Genomic DNA, 18757 nt, shown 5'->3' with positions numbered 1-18757 from the left:
AATGATAGTGTGTGATCCAGGAGTGGATGATCCTACCCGCTCCTTACTCTTCCTTCTTAAATAGCAGAAACCACCTTAATGCAGAATCCTCCTTAATGCAGTATAGCTATAAGTAGCTCATAGTATCCAGGGACTCTATGGCCCAGCACTGCTTTCTACAGGCAGAAAATTAGTCTTCCTTTGTGTGGCATGTGGGGAGCCTGAAGGTGCCCCTGGAGCCACAGTCACTGTTCATGTAGCAATTGAGCAGCAAGAGCAATGACTTCTGTAACAGCAGAAAGATCAGACTCTAGGGGTGTGAATCTCCTTCCTTACAAAATGTGTATTGTGGAGAAAATTGCTCTTTCCCAATCTTGATTTTGAACATCTTCTATCCTGAGATGCTGTGTTTTCCACTGCACATAGTTAAGACCTTCATCACAGGGAGAGAAAATGGCAGTACAAGAGAAGAAGGTATTTAAAGTGGAGTTGCAGCCATGAGCAAAATTATTTTTGATTTTTTAATTGTTAATATCTGCTCATTCAGATGTTCATCACTGCTAATTTTGGTCAACATGTAGGAAACTAGGCTGGGTTCTGGAGGAACAAAGGACTAGCCCAGGTGCTCTGAGGCTGTAGGGAACTGAATCTAATGTTTATAGAAATGTTTAATTTCTTTTTAAGAAGCAAAGTCCTAACTTTAAATTGCCAGTTGGTCTACAGTACAGAGCCAGTCTAAAGAATTAACACAAGGAACAAGGCCTGAGGTAAGAGCTTAAACAAAAGGGAAAAACATGAGGAAACTCGGTGTGGTGACAAAAAATTTAGATTGTTTGAAAATGTTTGTAAAAAAATATATCAGACTCTTATATTTAATTAAATAATAGCTAAATTAGAAACTGGAACATAAATGTTTCCTCCTTTAAGCATTTTCTTTCTAGCCACAGAGATTTTGCTCCAACAGACGCTTCATCATTTTGAGCGTATTGTCACTTAATGTTCCCTCGTAAGATTTGTGTGGGTGACATTCCAGCACAAACCAGCTCCAAACAGATCTTCTGGGTTGAAAACAGTTTGTCTCTGTTCATAGAGTTGAATTAAACTCTCAGTAAAGTCAGCTGTTGTTTTTCTAATTAACCTCTAGACTTTTAAATACCCTCACTGCAAATGTGACAAACTGACTCTCTGAAAAGTCATTAAATGGAAGAATCACTCCAAGACATAAAATAGAAAGGGCTCATTTTCTAGTTTTGTCTTACCTATTCCTTTGTGTAGTAATGCTCAAAACCCCAAAGGTTTACCAACTAAAGACCATACCAAAGTCGTAAGTAGACCTCAAAAAAGATTATTAATGGTAAATAATATTAATATAGTATTATTACTAATAATAGTAGCAGTAGTAAAAATTAAGACTTGAGGTAGATGTTGGATGTTACATGTGGCAAAGCAAATGATGATCTGCCCATTGGATCATTTGCAAGCTCTCTGTTATGTGACTCTTCCAGATTCACATTGCTGACTTTCAGCCCCACTGTTCCAAGTTTCTCTCAGTGAGTGAAGTGATCTGTCACTGTGTTTTATTAGATTTTGTTTTAGAGCAGATGGCCGATTCTTTTTACCTGGAGAGCTGCCACTGTCTTTAGATACATCTCAGTTTTTATGGTACTCTAATTTATCTGTTTACTTGAGAAATAAGTAACTTAAATTACGGGGTGTTTTAATTTCACTGACCTCACAAAAGGTGATAGATTTGCTGCATGACCTGGAAAAAACAACAGAGAGAGAAAATAATTCAGTCCACTGGCAGGTGGACTGCTAGCCGTGAAAAAAACAACCCAGCTCATTATTAAGTTCGGGCACCTGTGATTTGAGTTTCATAGCTGGCTGCTGGATGTTCTGCTTTACATTTCAGCTTGCAGATTTACATCTCTCTGTAGCCATTCACCTGTATTTATGTCTAGATTTCTTATTTCTGCAGGTTGCCTTTTATCAGCTTGTATTTCTGAGCTGGAATTCCTCCTTGCTTTGGAATTACTCCTTGTTTGTTTTTACCAGGTTGTTCTTTTCCTGCTGGTTCTTCTGTCCTGTCTGAATAATCCTGCACTGGCTCACTGCGAAGCTGCCAGATGCTCCTTACTCAGACATTAATCAGACAGATAAGGACTGATTTTGTATTGGTGACTTGGCCAAGGGTATTTTCTTGATTGTCTTTGGGGCACAGTTTAAGGTTAGCAATAAATAAATAAATAAATAAAGGCTTACAGAGAAGAGCATGTGATTTGTAAAGATTACTTCATAGCCAGTGGTGAGTACAGATGAAGTTTCGTTTTGAATACTTCAGCTCTGACCTGCAGCCCACAGAAGGAGAGGTCTTGAGTTTGACTTCGTGAGCCTCCGTTGCTGCTAGTACCCCACTGATGGGAATAGTGCAGATTTTGCCCTAGACAAACATGCTTGTGAGAATGTTCACCTTCTGCAGAGCTGTTCAATGATGTATGAATGATCTTTCTAAATTCCACTCTTGTGAGTTCCCCTTTGCTTGAATGTTGACTCAAGCAAACCTTTACACATTCCACGGTTTACAAAGAAGCCATGCAGGCGGTGTGACCTTGCTGAAAATATTAACATAAATCCTAGGCCTGTCAATAGAAATGAATCAGTATTTTTAATTAACTAGCTATATATGTCACCATCGGTATGCTGATAAAAGATGTGTGCAGATAGCTGGTGCCAGGTTTAAGCTGACTGGTATTCCTTGGTGAAAGCAAACTAGAATTCGCCCCTGTGGTACAAAGAACTAATGGTACAGTTCAAGCGTGCATTTCTAGCCATGAGATAAAGCCCAAGAAGAATAACTCTATAATCCAGGGATTTCTTTTTTATTTTTTATTTTAAACTGCATAGGGAATCTCCATTTTACCCTTTTTACACAAATTTAGCATTAAAGTTTCTGTCTTCTGTTATCCCCATGGACCTCCTCTCAGTGTGGAATATACATCTATTCTTTTTGTTTTGATCTTAACACTTGTAAGTAATAAATAATTGATTGCCAGAGGAATTCTGGGAATATATTCTGCCTTAAACTGAGCACTAAACTATTTGCAATGTGCTTATGCACTAGCCCAAAAGATACATCAAAAGAATGTAAATTGGATATTGGGAAGTGAAGTGTCATCATATGTTAGAATTAGGAAGCATAAAATATAAGTAAAGAGATATAACAGCTGTCAGATCTGCTACTGGTAGTAATAGAAAAATGTATGTTTTCATAGAAGGCTATAAACTTATGTTCAAGCTATACCACACTTTCACCTCAGTGATGACACTCCAGACCCTATTCAGGGTATGACTCTTTTTTTTTATTTTTGTCTTGAAACTGGGGCTTGACAGGGCATTCACCCCAGAGGTATATGCAACTTAGTCTACATGTCTGTGAAATAAATCTATTAGAAAGAACTGGAGTCTCTTTACTGCAGTGAGCGGCCGTCTTTGGTACTGAAGACAGATTTACTGTGGCAGTCTTACTGCACCATGGCTACAAGCCCCATCATAACCTTGGTCAGTAACACTTTAGTCTGTACTGTTGTGGGTAAGCTGTAGGGTCTGAGCTAACCTGACTACACCTGCACTGTTCTGTTTGCATCAGTCATACACCAATATCTGGGTATCTGTGAATAAATTCAGATGTTGTATGATGTTGTCCTTGCCACTGCAACTAAAGCTCAAGTCAGCTCTTCGTGGAGCACATCGTTTTGGAATACATTTACAAACACACAAATGACAATAAGGTAACAACGAGGAAGAGTGAGGATAGATTTATTTATCAATAGTAAATCACGCTTGACCAACCTGGTTGCTTTTTATGGTGAACTGGCTGGCTAAAAAGATGAGTGACGGATGTATGTATCTTCAGTATTGTTTTTGACACCATAGCATTCTTATAGTGAAGCTGAGGAAATGTATCTTGGATGAACAGACTGTTAGATCAGTGAAAACTCGCTGGGACATGAGGTTTGGAGAATGACTACTAGGGGCTTGATGCTCAATAGCTGTGTACCCCAGTGTTGATACTGGGGCTGATATTGTTCAGCATTTTTATTGTGATCAGTGAGAATGCAAACTCAGAACACTTGTGCATGATGATAAATTAATGGAAATGATTGGCACGCTGAATAACTGAGCTTCAGTCCAGAGGGATCTTGAAACACTTGCAGATTGCACCTTAAGACTTTCAGTAAGGTGTGTGAAGCTTGGTACCTAGAGCAGAAAAACTTCTTGCAGCAATACAGACTGGGAACTTACTGTGAGAACTGGAAACTGAGGGCAAACTTGAGGGCCACAGTTTGCATCTTGGGAGATTCAAACTGGACAGTAGCAAAATTTCTTCAATAGGAGAACAGTACAGCACTGGAAGACATTATTTGGAATCTTGATCCTTGGAGGTTTTCAAGACTCACATAAAGCCGTGCCTGATTTGATTTAGAGTTGGTGATAGTCTGGCTTTGAGCGGGAGGTTGGTTCAGATGGCCTTTAGGCACTTATTCTTGTTTCTCTGATTCTATAATCTTTGTTTCTGCACAGCAGCTAGAAGAGTCACAAGCAAATTTGCTTGTGGCCTCCCCAGATCTGTTTGTTTTTTCTTGTTTAGAGGTTTCTTGCATCTGGACATCTGTGACCATGGGTGTGACTCAAAGATGGCTTTCCAATGGCTTTGTCAGAAGCCATTCTGTCTTCTGGTACTATGAAAAACTATACTATCCATGGCGTATGTTACATCAGCCTTACAGGCTCTTTTATGTAAGGTGACTTGCAGTGACACTTACGAAGTTGCACATGTAAAGTGTTGCAAAGAGAGCATGCTGTACCAATGTTCATCTGCCATGCTCACGGTTCTTCTGTCAATGATGGTGGAAAATGGTGGTGGGAAGGACACAGAACTGAGTCAGTCAACAGTTCACTGATCAGTAGTTATGTAATCAAGAGAATACAGGCTGGTAGGAAACAAAAAGTTCTTGTGGACTCTCTTTTGATTGAATGATAATGGGTTGGATGGATTTCTAATCTTCAGAACTTCAGCGGAAGGTTTTTTAGAGGTTATCATAGGTTAACAATTTCAATGTGAAAACTGTCCTGTGAAACAATTTTTCTGAGAGATCTTACATTTAATCATACTAGGATACTTGAATGAATAAAGGGCCATAGTTGAAAGGAAACATTTAAAAATGTTCTTGTTGGCTCACTGGTGGATTAGAGTACAAGACTTTGCTCTTTTGGTTTTGAAATGCCAACACTCCCCTAGGATGGTAAACCTCTTTCTACTTTTTGTTAAATAAAATAGCCATCTGATACTATATTAGGTTAGGGTGGCACAAAATAGCTTTGTTGTGGCAGGGAAACATCATGCTGTATTTTGATTTCCTACATTCAGTGCATCCTGACACTAGTGCAAAAAGTCACTTTGTGATAACCATCATTTCTCTGATTTTAAAGTGTATTCACTTTGCTTGTGTTCATACCTATTTCAGTGCTTCATTCTCTGCAAATGTCCTCACAATAAGCTGCTGATAGGAATGTCCACTGAAGCAGCAAATTTGTAAGTGAACATTCAAGTATATCTGCAGAAAATGAGTTCTAAAAATATATATATGAATATATAAACCACAAGTTTTTTCATCAACTGCATGATCTGTGCACTCACATAAGCAGCAGAATTTTCTGATGATGCACAAGACACTTCTTACAAGTTTGAGAAAAGGTTCAAACTGAGACCTTGATAATGATAGTCTCTAGAGAAAAAAGTATATGATAACATTCTTTCAAATGGGGTTTTCTGACATACTTTATCAGATCACGAAAACACAGTCACCTCTTTCACTGCCGTAATCTTTGACAAGCACTGCAGCAGTGAATAGTGTTATAGTGGAACCTTAACTGTGAAAATTAAGCACTTCATTAAAACAAATCTGAGTAATTTAAGATCTTCGATGTGCAGATTAAGGCTGCAGTTGCCTGATTGCTTAAAACCAACATAAATTCAAGTTGCTCCTGCAAGACATGATCTCTCTCTGTGCTGCATGTTCTTGCTGCCTCCTTTGGGCTGTGGTGGTGGTGGTGTACTGAGTGAGCTCAGGCCAGCCACCCAGCTGGGAGCTAAAGGAGGTGGGAGGAAGGCGCCTACCTTCATTTTCAGTGCTTAGTTCCCTGATGTGGAGATAGCAACATGAAGCAAGAGATATGAGAGGGCAGGACTGTCTCATGCTGGAAACCTGGATTTAGGTTGGCAAAGGTGACTACAGAGCCAGTTACAGGAAGACCTCAAAACACTGCTCAATCTCAAAGGTTAATTTGTCCTCTGTGAAATTCATGGTCTCAAGAACAAAGCCTGAAATTCTGAAGAACAAAATCAAGTGTGCAGAAGAAAACACCCTGTTGCTAGGCCAAACAGAGGTGATCCAAAAACTTTTTGGTGCCTGACCCAACGCAAGGCAGAGGGCAGTTTCTGCCCTTTAATTTGTGAGGAATTAGAGCAATAGAATTGTGAGCAATAGCTCTGTAGGCTAAAATAATTTCGTATAAATCCTCTTGACGGCAGAAGCGTTTCAACAAGAGTGATTTCACCCAGTGTAGCAACTGCAGCAAGAAATGTGTTACAATGCTTCCCAAAGATCTGCATGCAAGCACTAGCTTGGATTTGTTTAATAGATGGTCAATAACAAAGAAGATATTCTAAGACAACATGGAAATTTTGTCAGTGATAGCAGACTTGTGGAAGCTGCACAGCCCATGACCATGGATTTCTGAGTACTTTGCCATGGCCACGTGCCATTTCAGAAGTTACCTGTGCTATTAAAAATGACTACAAGGGTCCAACACATCAAGAGCAGGGTTTCTGACACGCTACAGCCATCAACAAAGGTCTGCATTTGTGAAAGACCACTGCAATTTCCAGCAAAACTTTCTGCTGCTGATTTGTGTCTATGTTAACTGGAAAAACTGCTTCTTAGGATGAGATGCAGTTGTAGGAGGAAAATGGAACATGGAAACATCTAAAATATGTGCATCACTTAAGTGGAACCATTGGTTTGACTGGAACTAAGAATGCTGAGAGCAGAGGGCTAGGAAAGAACAGAACTGGTTTGCAAGAAGGAAGGGGAAATTGAGGCCGATATGTTTAGGACTGTGAGAATAATACCACAGCTTCTAACTGAATACAAGGCCACTCATATTGGTGGGTTATTTTCTGAATTTAAGGATAACATGGATTATTTAGAAAGTAACAGAGTTATGGGGATTCATAACAGCTCTTCTCATCTTGTCATCTGGAGTCTTCACCTGACTGTTGTGTTTGCCTGCCCTTCTAAAGTGAACCTAACAGTTCCATAAAAATAGCCTTAAATAAAACACCGAGATCTTTCTCTTCATTCCCCTTTCAGGCTTGCCGTTGACAAAGCAAGCCCTGACAGACAAAAGCCTTTACTGGTGTAATCCCCAACCCCCCAAGTTAATTTAAAAGGTAGGTAAAAAATAAGGTATAATCTGGGTGATTTTACTCATTATTATGGCCTGACGGCTGTATGAGCTAGTATTCACCTTCTCAAGAAATGAATTAACAAAGCTAGATAGACGAGGATTCTCAGGAGCCGTGAAAGGGAGCACAAACAGGTCAGTTTGGTCCTTCCTTGGAAGCAACTCTGCTAACATTTTAATGCAGACATAAATAAGGGGCTTGGAGAAGGAAGGGGGAACAGTCCTGATGTTTGCACAACTGTGGAAGAACCTTTTGGAGGTAGCATTCAAACATTAGCTGCATCTTCAGTATTGTCCTCTTGGAATCTGGTCTTGGAGAAAACATCACATTTCACAATACAAGCGTATTAGCCAACAACTGTGATTTAAATCATTAATTACAAGCATTCTGCTTACATATGACTATGCACTGACCTCTGTTTGGCTAGATGAACTCCTGTACCACTGCTTTCTTGTGTCATTTTATCACCTCCTATGATCAGTCTCTTTCATCCTTATGGCATGTTGTCCTGCTCAGCTTTGACTGTGGGTATTTCAAGCCAGGTAGCAGGTAGCAGCTGTGTGCTCCCCTCTTCACAGGCAGTTTTTTGACTTGTGTCTTTTCCCACTGGCATGCTCAGTCTATAGTGGCAGTGGTAACTTGGCACAGAAAACAAAGGTTGGCAGATTATCACAGCACTGTTTTCACAGGGATAGCCAGGTGTTGACCACGGCAAGATAAATAAATGTGGATTTTCTTTTTCTCAGGGTCATCCACTCCCTTTCAGTTAAACAAGAGGAGAACCAGGCCCAGCCAGTGCTGAGCTGTCTGACATTCTCCAGCTGTGAGTTTATCATCTGCTTCTATTCTTTATTCCTCCCCGCTCCGTTTTCCAGGATGAAAGTAATGACAATGTGGGATTCTAAATATATCTGAGCCGCTTGCAGGTTCTGTGATTGTGCTGTAGGCTGTGTGAAATCTGCAGGCAGCAGTATGCCTGCCTGCAGTGTTGGTTTAGGTGAGAATCTGTTTAGTGCTCTAGGACAAAGTTAGAGGCATACGAAGGCCCAAAGGCTAAAACACTGAAGGTGATGTTGTCTGAAACCCTGTGTCTGTCAGCAGGTAATGTCCCCGCTGGAAAATTACAAGTACCTACAGTGGTAGACCTCCATTACAGTGAATTACACACTCAGTAGCACACAAAGATTCATCAAGTAAAATGTTTCAGGGAGAGAACACATCCATCTTCACAAGGACACCCTAAAAGTACTTGATTCCAGCGAGGTAGTTAAGTTTTCTTGGCTGCAGGTCTTAGACCCACTGAAGCTGTCCCTTCTGCTCCCTCACCTCCTCCTATATCCAGCCACTCCTTCCCACTTCCTTACTCCTCCTTCTGCTATGCTGGCACAAGCATTTGGACATGTGGTGAAGTGCAAAGGGGGAGCTAATCTGGCTGAAAAAATCCTGGCTGAAAAAGAAGGGGGAGGAGGGTTAGCCAGCTCAGCTCCCTGCTCCAATTTATTTGCAGCAACTTAGGAGGGACAAGGGGGAATGCTGTGGGAGCAGGGATTCTTTAAGCAGACAAAGCTTCTGAAAATAACGCTCATCGGGCTATGACAAGATTTCCTTTTTGTGATGACTTCTTCCTGCCACCTGCAAGGTGACAAGACATCCCTATTACAGTTTGCTGGGTGAGGATGTGGAAAAAAATAACTCGCTCACAAGTGCACTGAGGGGGAATTCAAAAGAAACTGTCAAGCAATAGTCAAGATCTTTTATATTCTTGTTTGTCATATAGTTCAGTTTAAAATAACAGTTTTTTAACTAGTGAAGGTCTTAATGATACGAACCTCACTACCTTCAAACAGAGGAGCTGCCACTTAGTTTGAAGCAGTGATAAAAGAAAACAGTGGACCATCAGAGAATCATCTACCAAAAGGGAAATGTCTCCCTGGTTTATATCAAGGAGTTCCTCATTTGTACTCAGAAACTTAATGGTTTATGTAATTTGTAAAATATCTTTCTATGCTTTTTTATTGGGGTGTTAAATATTATCATTATGTTTATGTGCGTATATATATATATATGTATGTATCTTCCCTCTTTTATTTTTTGATCCTACTTAACCTCCTGGCCTGAACAGATAACTGGAGGCTGTAGAGAGTGTTTTCAATGAGTCAATTTGAAAGTGACTCTAAGGGTCTGAGGTTGCCCAAGTACTTTAGAAAACGCCATTGAAGACTTGAATATACCCAGTAGCTTCAGGCACTAGGCTGAAGTGAAATAATGCTTCAAAACCAAGCCTTGGCCATCAGGCAGTGATTCCAAGCAGCTGACCCAAGTCCTATGAGCCTCCAAGTAAAAAGTGAAGAAAGACAGCTCAGAAAGCAGGTCAGTGTGCCAGAGGTAATACCTCTCATTCTGTGTGTATGGGATGATGAAGCCTGTGGGCTGAAGAAGAAGCTCTTGAGCTAACCCATGAGAAGTGATGGATGAAGATGTGTCTGAAACCAGTTCCTGACTTGGGAATGCATAGGGGATGTCTCCGTCCCTTACAGATCAAGGATACCAAGCTCTAAGAAGGTAGGTAATGACAGGTGGACTCTTAAATAGAAAAATAAAAGCAGCCCCTGAGTAAGAACCAGATTCTTGCCTTTTGGAGATGCTCATTAGTAATGAATCAGGTTCATGCTTACTTTCTCACTGGCCCATTGAATGTTGTCCTCTTTGCAGCTCAGTGCACCAGCTGCAGTAGGAAATGCCTGGGAGCAGGATTGAACGTTTCATATTCTGATGGCTGGAATATCTTCCTAGAGAAGTGGGAGCTGTGGGAAAGAGAATTCTGTGTCTTTAACATCTTAGGAGTGTGCTGCAGACACTGAGTTATGATACAAATGGCTCACCACCTCCACTGTCATCTCCAATTGTGTTCTGCAGTGAACTCTCATGTACGGCTCACTTGGATATACTAAGATTTTATTTTTTTTTTTTCCAGGGAGTTTTGCAGGAAGCACAAAAGCTTCACAGAAATTTCTGAGGCAGCCCTTAGGGGCTCAATGTGTTTCTTATTTTTCAGATCTCAGGTAAGTTTGTATTCCAAAATGATGACAACGGTACACACATACATGTGTATGTATACATTTAGCTCCTCCATGAGCTATTTGGCACTGCAGTAAATGGTCAGAATCACTATCTGAGAGTGAGTACCCCTGAACTGCCTGATCTGCTGGTGATGTAGGTAGGAAGGATCTGGCCTTCTGGCTATCAAATCAGGAAAACTTTTTTTCCTATAAAACCCCCCAAAACCCAACTGAATTGTGTTCAAGAAGTACAGTACAGAACAAACAAAGTGTTTAGCTTTTTCCTCACTCCCGCAGGAATGGCTGGGGGCAGGGGTGTGATGCACAGAGATGAGCCGTGACTGTCATTAGAAAGTAACTAAAGGTTTACAACATGATGATGCAGTGGCTGCATTCCTGCAGTGTGCCAGGCAGAATGTGACTGCTGGATAATCTTTAAACTATTGCCTCACTCTGTGTAACTCTGAGCTCCTGAATTAGATTAGAATCTCATATTTCATCCATAAAGCTGTGAAGCAGATACATTTTTCAAACAGCAAGAAACATTTTTCTTTCCTGTTTTTGTCATGGCAATTCCATACCTTTCTTGAGGGAGCTAGAGTGCCTGCCTAAGTGGAAAAGTAATACTGGGTCTGCAATAAATAGATAAGATGAAAAACTTGCTCTGTTGTAAAGGTTGCTGCTGCTTGATTGCATCTGCTTATTTTGTCAGCGTGTGATATCCACTTTCTTGTTGTCAGGCTTTGAGATCATTAGTACTGAATCTTCACCTCATTGCTTGCATCTAGTCTTTCTGACTTTCAACCTCGTGATGTGATAGTCTCAGCTACTGTAATTATAGCTGACTTTATGCACACACACACCCCCCCCCAAACAACCAAACAAAAGCAGCTGAGGAAAGGCACAAAAGTACCAGAGTGCTTCTTCCTTAGCTTCTCTAAAAAGTTGCTACATACCTTAATGTTTCTTGGAGTGGGAGGCAAGAGGAAATTTGGTATGCAAGGACTCACGGAACAGCAGAGTGGCCTGCCTCAGTTGTGTGTCTGCTTGTAGAGTGGGTAAATACATTCAGTTCAGCTTTGATCTGCTTTGCTTGGGCAACAAGCAGGATGAAGAGATTAATGGAAGAGCCACCCACTTGGTTAATCACCCACAGCCCACTCCATGCTGCGTCATCACTGCTACCCATAGCTGAGATACATAGATTAGAACAGTTTACATATATTTACAGGTGCTGCAATTGTAATGTTTTTTTCCCAGTTGCAGAATAGACCTCTTACTTTGTGGTGTATGTGAGAAGGTATTGTGTGAAACCAGGTGTCCATAGACTTGAAAGTCTTTGTTTTCACAAATGCTGGTGCTATGATATAGGAGACTTGAAACATGGAGGGTTGCCTTTATACAGGAGTAGTGTCAACACATTTTGTAATTCATTAGCAAAATTCTGTACTTCATGGAAAAGACCTAGTTTGTCTGTTAGTTGACATCTATTTCAGCCCCTCAAAACAAGCAGAGCTGGATGCAGAGGAATTAATGGAGATACATGAGCTGAGGGGGAAGAAGCATTAAAGAGTATTTAAGAATGTAATCTTTTGATATAGCAGAATATGAAAATACTAGTGTAGGAAGGTGGGTTTCCTTTGATATCTCATGTAGAGAAATACTAAATTTTGATGTGACTAAGCTTGTGTAATTTAGAAGTGCTGAGGCTGGCATAAACCTTTATGGTGCCTGAAGTAGGGAAGCAGAAAAACTGTACATCAATGAACAGCAGGACAACTACTGTGTGCGCACTCTGCAGTAGGTAACAGCTGTTGGATGTTGGATCTGTGAACTTAGGAGTCAAAACAACACACCATATTCAGCATTTTTACTGCTAAATGGATAAATACTTGCAGAGAGTTAAGTCCAACTAGAGATTTTGGGGAATCTTGATCAGTTTTAATATGCAAATGCCCAATAAAGGTGTATTTGCTTGAGTTAGCACTAAGGTCCAGCTCCAGCTTTTGTGAATCTTTTTGTGGGAAGGCCTTGGAGAAGGAAACAGCTTGTTCCACTACTGGCAGAAAGAATATGCCAGGATTTTCATGTTACTGAAGAGAATTAGCCCCTGGCCTCCGTGGAAGCCTGGGTTTCCACCTCCAAGTGCTGTGTGCCAGTACCAGCCTCAGAACCCTTCTGGTGTGTGACTTGTTGCAACCTGAAAAATTCACAGAGTTTTCCTCAAAAGCCTTTTTTTAAAAACAGTTCTGCTACTTGAGAAAGTTAAACACAGACTTGGAAGGATATTTGGTATAAATAGCAGGGGTTTAGGAGATGAGCAATGGCATGTTGCTTATAATGGTGCTTCAGACCAACTAGTGCCCTACTCCTGTGGTAAGGCTTGGTCAAACCCCTTTTTGTGCCTCTGGGGTCGATCCTGTCACACGCAGTTCAGATGCCTGTGATTTTGGACAGCTGTGTTCAGCTACAGTAATTGTTTTCTTTAGACCTGATTAGATCAAAATGATGTTTGTGTTGTGTGTGACAGTGCTTGTGGTGACTTAAAGAACCAAAGACTTCATCTCCACAAAGAGGCTTCTTGATACCTCTGGCTTGGCTGGCTAACAAATGTATTTAGTAACTGGAAAAATATGCTGCTGCTTTGTTGATGTGTTGACTCATTTGATGTATTTTAAAAGAAAACAAAAAACAAACTGCTTGTCCAAACAAGTCTAGCTGACATATCTGCAGAGGTAGGCTGGGCTGGAGGATGTCAAGATCATCTCTCACCAGATTATTGTGATCTCTTGTTTGCTTCATGGTCTGTGTGAAGAAATCAGTTCTGTATTACCATCAACTCTCGTGGGCCTCAGATGAGGTTTCATATGGTATCGTTGTGACAAACAGATGAACAGTATGTTATGGGAAACTTACCAAACTATGAAATTTGAGCATGTTTGATAGTGGTAACAGCTATATTGCGTAAAAGCTATCTGAATGGTATTTTAATGACTCAGCAATTAATAGGAGAAAATATTCCATTCAGTATTCAATATTCCATTCACAGGGAGACACTATGTGCAGTTTCTGAGCTAGACTAAAAGAGGGTTAGTTCAATCTGCCGGCAATTTTATTGAAGGATGGAAACCATTGGAACAGAGGTTCTGCACGTACATGTATGTGTGCAGTCGCTTTTGAATGACACGCTTCTCATAGCGGGGGTGGTTCTATATAGTGTGGAGCTGGATTATTGTTTGCATCCTGGAGAAGCCCTGGAGGAACTTGTATCTATTTCTTTTTTGGTATGTCTAAACAGCCTGAACTGCCATTTTTGGAACTGGCTGTAATGCATCTCTTTCCAAGCACATAAAGATTCGGGTGGCCATACGTGCTCCAGTGATGACAGTCATTGCTGTGTTGCTGCATTCTGTGTAGTTCTGCTGGCTTGCTGCAGCCATTTTGGGCAAATTAAGCAAATAGTCCTTTAGATAGTAGCACCTGGGAAGTTGCCTTGGCCATGATAATTTGTGTTGTCTAATAATATGGATGTGCTGATGCTGCAGTCTCTCTGTGAGTGAGTGCAATACTGGCCTCTGTAAGCTTACTGGTTATTTTCATTACACAGCTACTAGAAATGTTCACATCTTTCAGGCCTCTACCCTTGAAAAAAGCTTGGTTGAAGTTGCCCAGTGAGTAAGTTGGAAGGAGGAAAGAAGCTGTCAGATAATACAAGCTTTTTTTCCTAAGAATACCAAACTGAAAAGCCAAAGACAGAATTTGAAGGTGAATACTCCAATTAATATAAACATTTGACAAATACAGCTGACTTTATGCTATTCCCATGTTCAATATTTTTTTTCATTAAATTTGCAATTCATAAGTATATTGCTGCTAATGTTTAGGGAGATAGGGGTGAATGGAGCAATCCAGCCCTTCCCTAGATGCTAGCTAGACCTGTTGTTTTCTGCATTTCTTCAGAAGTACAGGTATAAAATCCTGATGTAAAACTCAGTTTCTGGTAATTGTTTTTAAAATTTGAGGTGTAATCTATGCCAAAATCCATTGTGCGGCATCACAAAGCATGCAGAATGAGTATATGGAGCAAAATTTTGTGTTCTGTTTTAAAGCCATGTAATGCAGTTCTGTCATTGTATATATACATATATATATGTAAAGTTTGACTGTATCATTAATAATAACCAGATTTCAAGGCAGACTGTTCTGTTAACATAGGTGAAAGTGAGCATGAGAGTTTACTGCAAGTCTACTGGCTTTGCTTGAGGAACTGCTGTTTTCATTTATCATGAGCACTCTATATCATAACATTTACCTTAGAGTAAGAGAACTATCACAATAAAAATGGATTATTTAAATAGGTGTCACAGTTACTGCAGTTGATATTCTCAGCTAAAACTGGGTCTCAAGTCATGCTGGACTGGCTTCAAATTTCAGACTTACTTGCGAAGCTCAAAAGGCTAGTTTCTCAGCTGGGGTAAGATGAAGTTGTTAAAATTCAATTTTAAAGGCAAAGAATGAGAGTGGTTTAAAATAAGCCTTGCATAGCCTCTACCTCAAAGATACTTCCTAAGGCATTCAGCTACCATGGTGATGAATGTGGTATAAATAGAAAATAGATTAGATAGAATCTGAAATGTTTCTGAGTAGATCTAAATTAACAGTGGCCATTCAGGAAAGAGAAGTAGGAAGTCACTGTGCAAAATTTAAGAAAATACACATTAGTAGTAAATGTAGAGTGGTTTCTAGAAAGAGGAAGGTAGGAAGCAGTTGATAATATCATGGCTGGTAATACAATATCAACAGCATTATTGGATTCTGATTCTGTTGAACCCTAGCACAGAAAAATCAGACACACAAGATGTTTTAGAAACTTGAGAAACACAGGAGGATTTTTACCTGTGAAACAAAGCCCTCTTTTGAACAGACAGGTGCTAGAAATGGCAATATTCCCCCATGAATCTATGAAGCAAATAAAAAGGATCCCACAACAGTGGGATATACAATGAGGAAAGACACTCAGAAATAAGTCACCTATTACCCAAAAGACATACATCTCTGTCTCCCATCAACCAATTTAACCCTCTTTAATTTACCCTGTAACGTATGACCCCAATATAATTTAAAAGACACAAAACACTTTTTAGTCTGTTTGCATAAGTAGCTTGTCATTTTCTGCCACAATATAGTAAGGTCAGTTGTTCAGTAGGAATGAGTTTGTTTAGGCCCCAATTTGCAGACATATTTAAAAGACATACAACTTTAGGTACATGGGTAATTCCATTGTTTTCAGTGGGACTATTTATGTGCTTTCAATTGCAGCTGGACTGAAGTACCCTGCTGGAGAATGGTCTTAGAAATAGCTGTGTACAGTTCTATGTAGACATAAAGACTATATAATAGGTTAATGTGTGCTCTACAAGATAAGTCTTTGTACGAATAATTTGCACTGCGTTGCTGGGTTGTTTTATTTTTGGCTTTGTTTCATGTGCCAAGGGGGAAGCTTAGCTTCTCCAGCAATTTACCTTCCAGTGATTGAGCAATACTCAGCGGTTGCTAGTGCGTGAACACCATCTCTTGGTGACCTTTCCTAGTGATTGTATGATGACAACTGTGTGACAGCTGCCCTTGAACTAGCCTCGTGTTTGAGATGATCAAGGGCTTAAAGAGCTGTCTTTCATGCTGCTACTTTTTGAGATTCTGACTTGCGTCTTTTTTGTGTGGTCACTGAGTTAGAAAACAAGTTGAGACTTCAATCATGTATTTGTGACTAAGATGCAAGCACCGTTTTTGCCAGGTTAAATGAACAAAATCAGAGGGTGTAGTTTATCTCACTCAAAAGTACTTCACTACACATGATCTGGTAACAGTTCTCCACCACTTGGCAAAAATCAAAGTTTAAAGGATGAGTGCTGTCCAGACACTAGCTGGACAGAACAGAAGCTTCAGGGGATGCATGCTAGTGCTCCCTTACCCTCATGTTACTTGATTCAAGATAGTGATGACCTCTCTGAGGAGGCAGAGATGGAGGAAAATGTTCTCTGCTCCTCTCTGATGGTGTCTACTAAATGAGAAGTCAGGGAAGAACATACTCTTAGAACTAACCCTTTAAACATGTGGCCTGCAGGTAAGTTCTTTGGGCAGTGTGAACCTAGTGCCAGCAGTACAGTCCTTCCACAGATCTTAGGTCTTATCAGTACCATTAAGATAGCCCAGTGCTCCTACAGATCAGCTCAGCAATGAAGACAAGCTGACTGAAGCTGATCTCAGGAAGGGGAGAGGTTATGTAAATAAATAAACCCTTTTTTGTAGTCTTATTTCTTTGAGGGTATGCAAACACAACTGGTTAACTTGCTAATACTTTGTGGTGGCCCTGGACTCTGAGCTGTCACTAGGCTAGTGCCTGCATTTTATTTAGGCACTCTGACTCCTCATGGAAGATAATATATGTAACCAAAGCTGGGTTTCCATTACCCCTCCTCTGAAATAGCAGTGTGATATATCTGGGTATGACACTATCAGCTTCGAAGATGCATGACCCAGAACACAACATGCAGTTCATTTTAATAACACAAAGCTAGCATAAATGCATCGAAAGCACTCTTTCTCGCATATTGGCATCTCAAAGCTAAGTGCAGGCTTGCTTTTTCAAAGTTTCCTGGGAGCTACTCTGTTACCGTTGAATAAATTCTCATGGGACTAAAGGGTTATCAAAATTCCACCACCTTCTACTCCTTTAGATTACCTTCTTTATTGTAAACATACAGTAGCGTCAACACTTTAAGATAAAACCCTAAAATAAAAAGTAAACCCCTAATCCTCTCCTGCCTACACAGTTCTCTTTGAGACTGAAATGAAAGAATGGCAGGTATTAGCCACATCACTTAATGCATTCCTGGAAGGCATTTGGATGCTGTGGTGAAAAGGGGTGTAGACAAACCAATGTAAAACAACATAGCTTCAGTTGTGTAACTCATGGTAGGCTCTACAGATAGTCAAACAGACCACATACACTTCTGGGTTCTCCATTTCCCTTTCAGTATACCTTAAACTCAGCTGACTGTTGTGGCCTTTATTGTGCTGAGAGTGGAAGGACATAATGATCCCTGTGGGCTTAAAGCATGAAATGTCAACAACAGTGGCTGTGTTCTGAGGGAGAGACCATAATATCCTCCAAATGCCATATGATGATTTTTGGAAGAATCTATCATTCCCTAAACTGTATGTATCAAGTGTCTCCTCCTTCCTTTTCTACCTGAGGAACTACTTATTACTGTCATTTAAATAGACTCACAGAATCATAGAATAGTTAGGGTTGGAAAGGACCTTAAGACCATCTAGTTCCAACCCGCCCTGCCATGGGCAGGGACACCTCACACTAAACCATGTCACCAAAGGCTCTGTCCAACCTGGCTTTGAACACTGCCAGGGATGGAGCATTCACAACTTCCCTGGGCAACCCATTCCAGTGCCTCACCACCCTTGCAGTAAAGAACTTCTTCCTTATATCCAATCTAAACTTCCCCTGTTTAAGTTTGAACCCATTGCCCCTTGTCCTGTCACTACAGTCCCTAATGAAGAATCCCACCCCAGCATCCCTATAGGTCCCCTTCAGATACTGGAAGGCTGCTATGAGGTCTCCACGCAGCCTTCTCTTCTCCAGGCTGAACAGCCCCAACTTTCTCAGCCTCTCTTCATACAGGAGGTGCTCCAGTCCCCTGATCATCCTCGCAGCCCTCCTCTGGACTTGTTCCAACAGTTCCATGTCCTTTTTATGTTGAGGACACCAGAACTGCACACAGTACTCCAAGTGAGGTCACACGAGAGCAGAGTAGAGGGGCAGGATCACCTCCTTCGACCTGCGGGTCACACTCCTTTTGATGCAGCCCAGGATACTTGATTTCTAATAAGTCACCAGAAGAATGAATGCTTTCACATTCCTCATCCCTGTAAGACCATCAGCTGATGAATATTATCATAGTTTCATAGCACAATTTTTGTTCCAGGTTTTCCATGCAATTGTCTATGTTACTTAGACTACAGACAGCTGTCTTCTTCTGGATTCAGCTGGAACAGCTTAAGATGTTACTGTGCTTTACTCCTCCCCTCACTTCTGCTAACAAAGCAACTTGTTTGAGCAGTTCTTAACCCACTTCAGGCAGAATCAACTGAGTTAGGGCATAGCTCTTATTTA

This window comes from Pezoporus wallicus, unplaced genomic scaffold (assembly GCF_028554395.1).
Source record: "Pezoporus wallicus isolate ANWC-B61680 ecotype Strahan unplaced genomic scaffold, APGP_CSIRO_Pwel_v1 contig_3847, whole genome shotgun sequence".
Lineage (NCBI taxonomy): Eukaryota > Metazoa > Chordata > Aves > Psittaciformes > Psittacidae > Pezoporus > Pezoporus wallicus.
The sequence above is the reverse complement of the archived record's forward strand: the minus strand, read 5'-3'. Positions refer to the sequence as shown.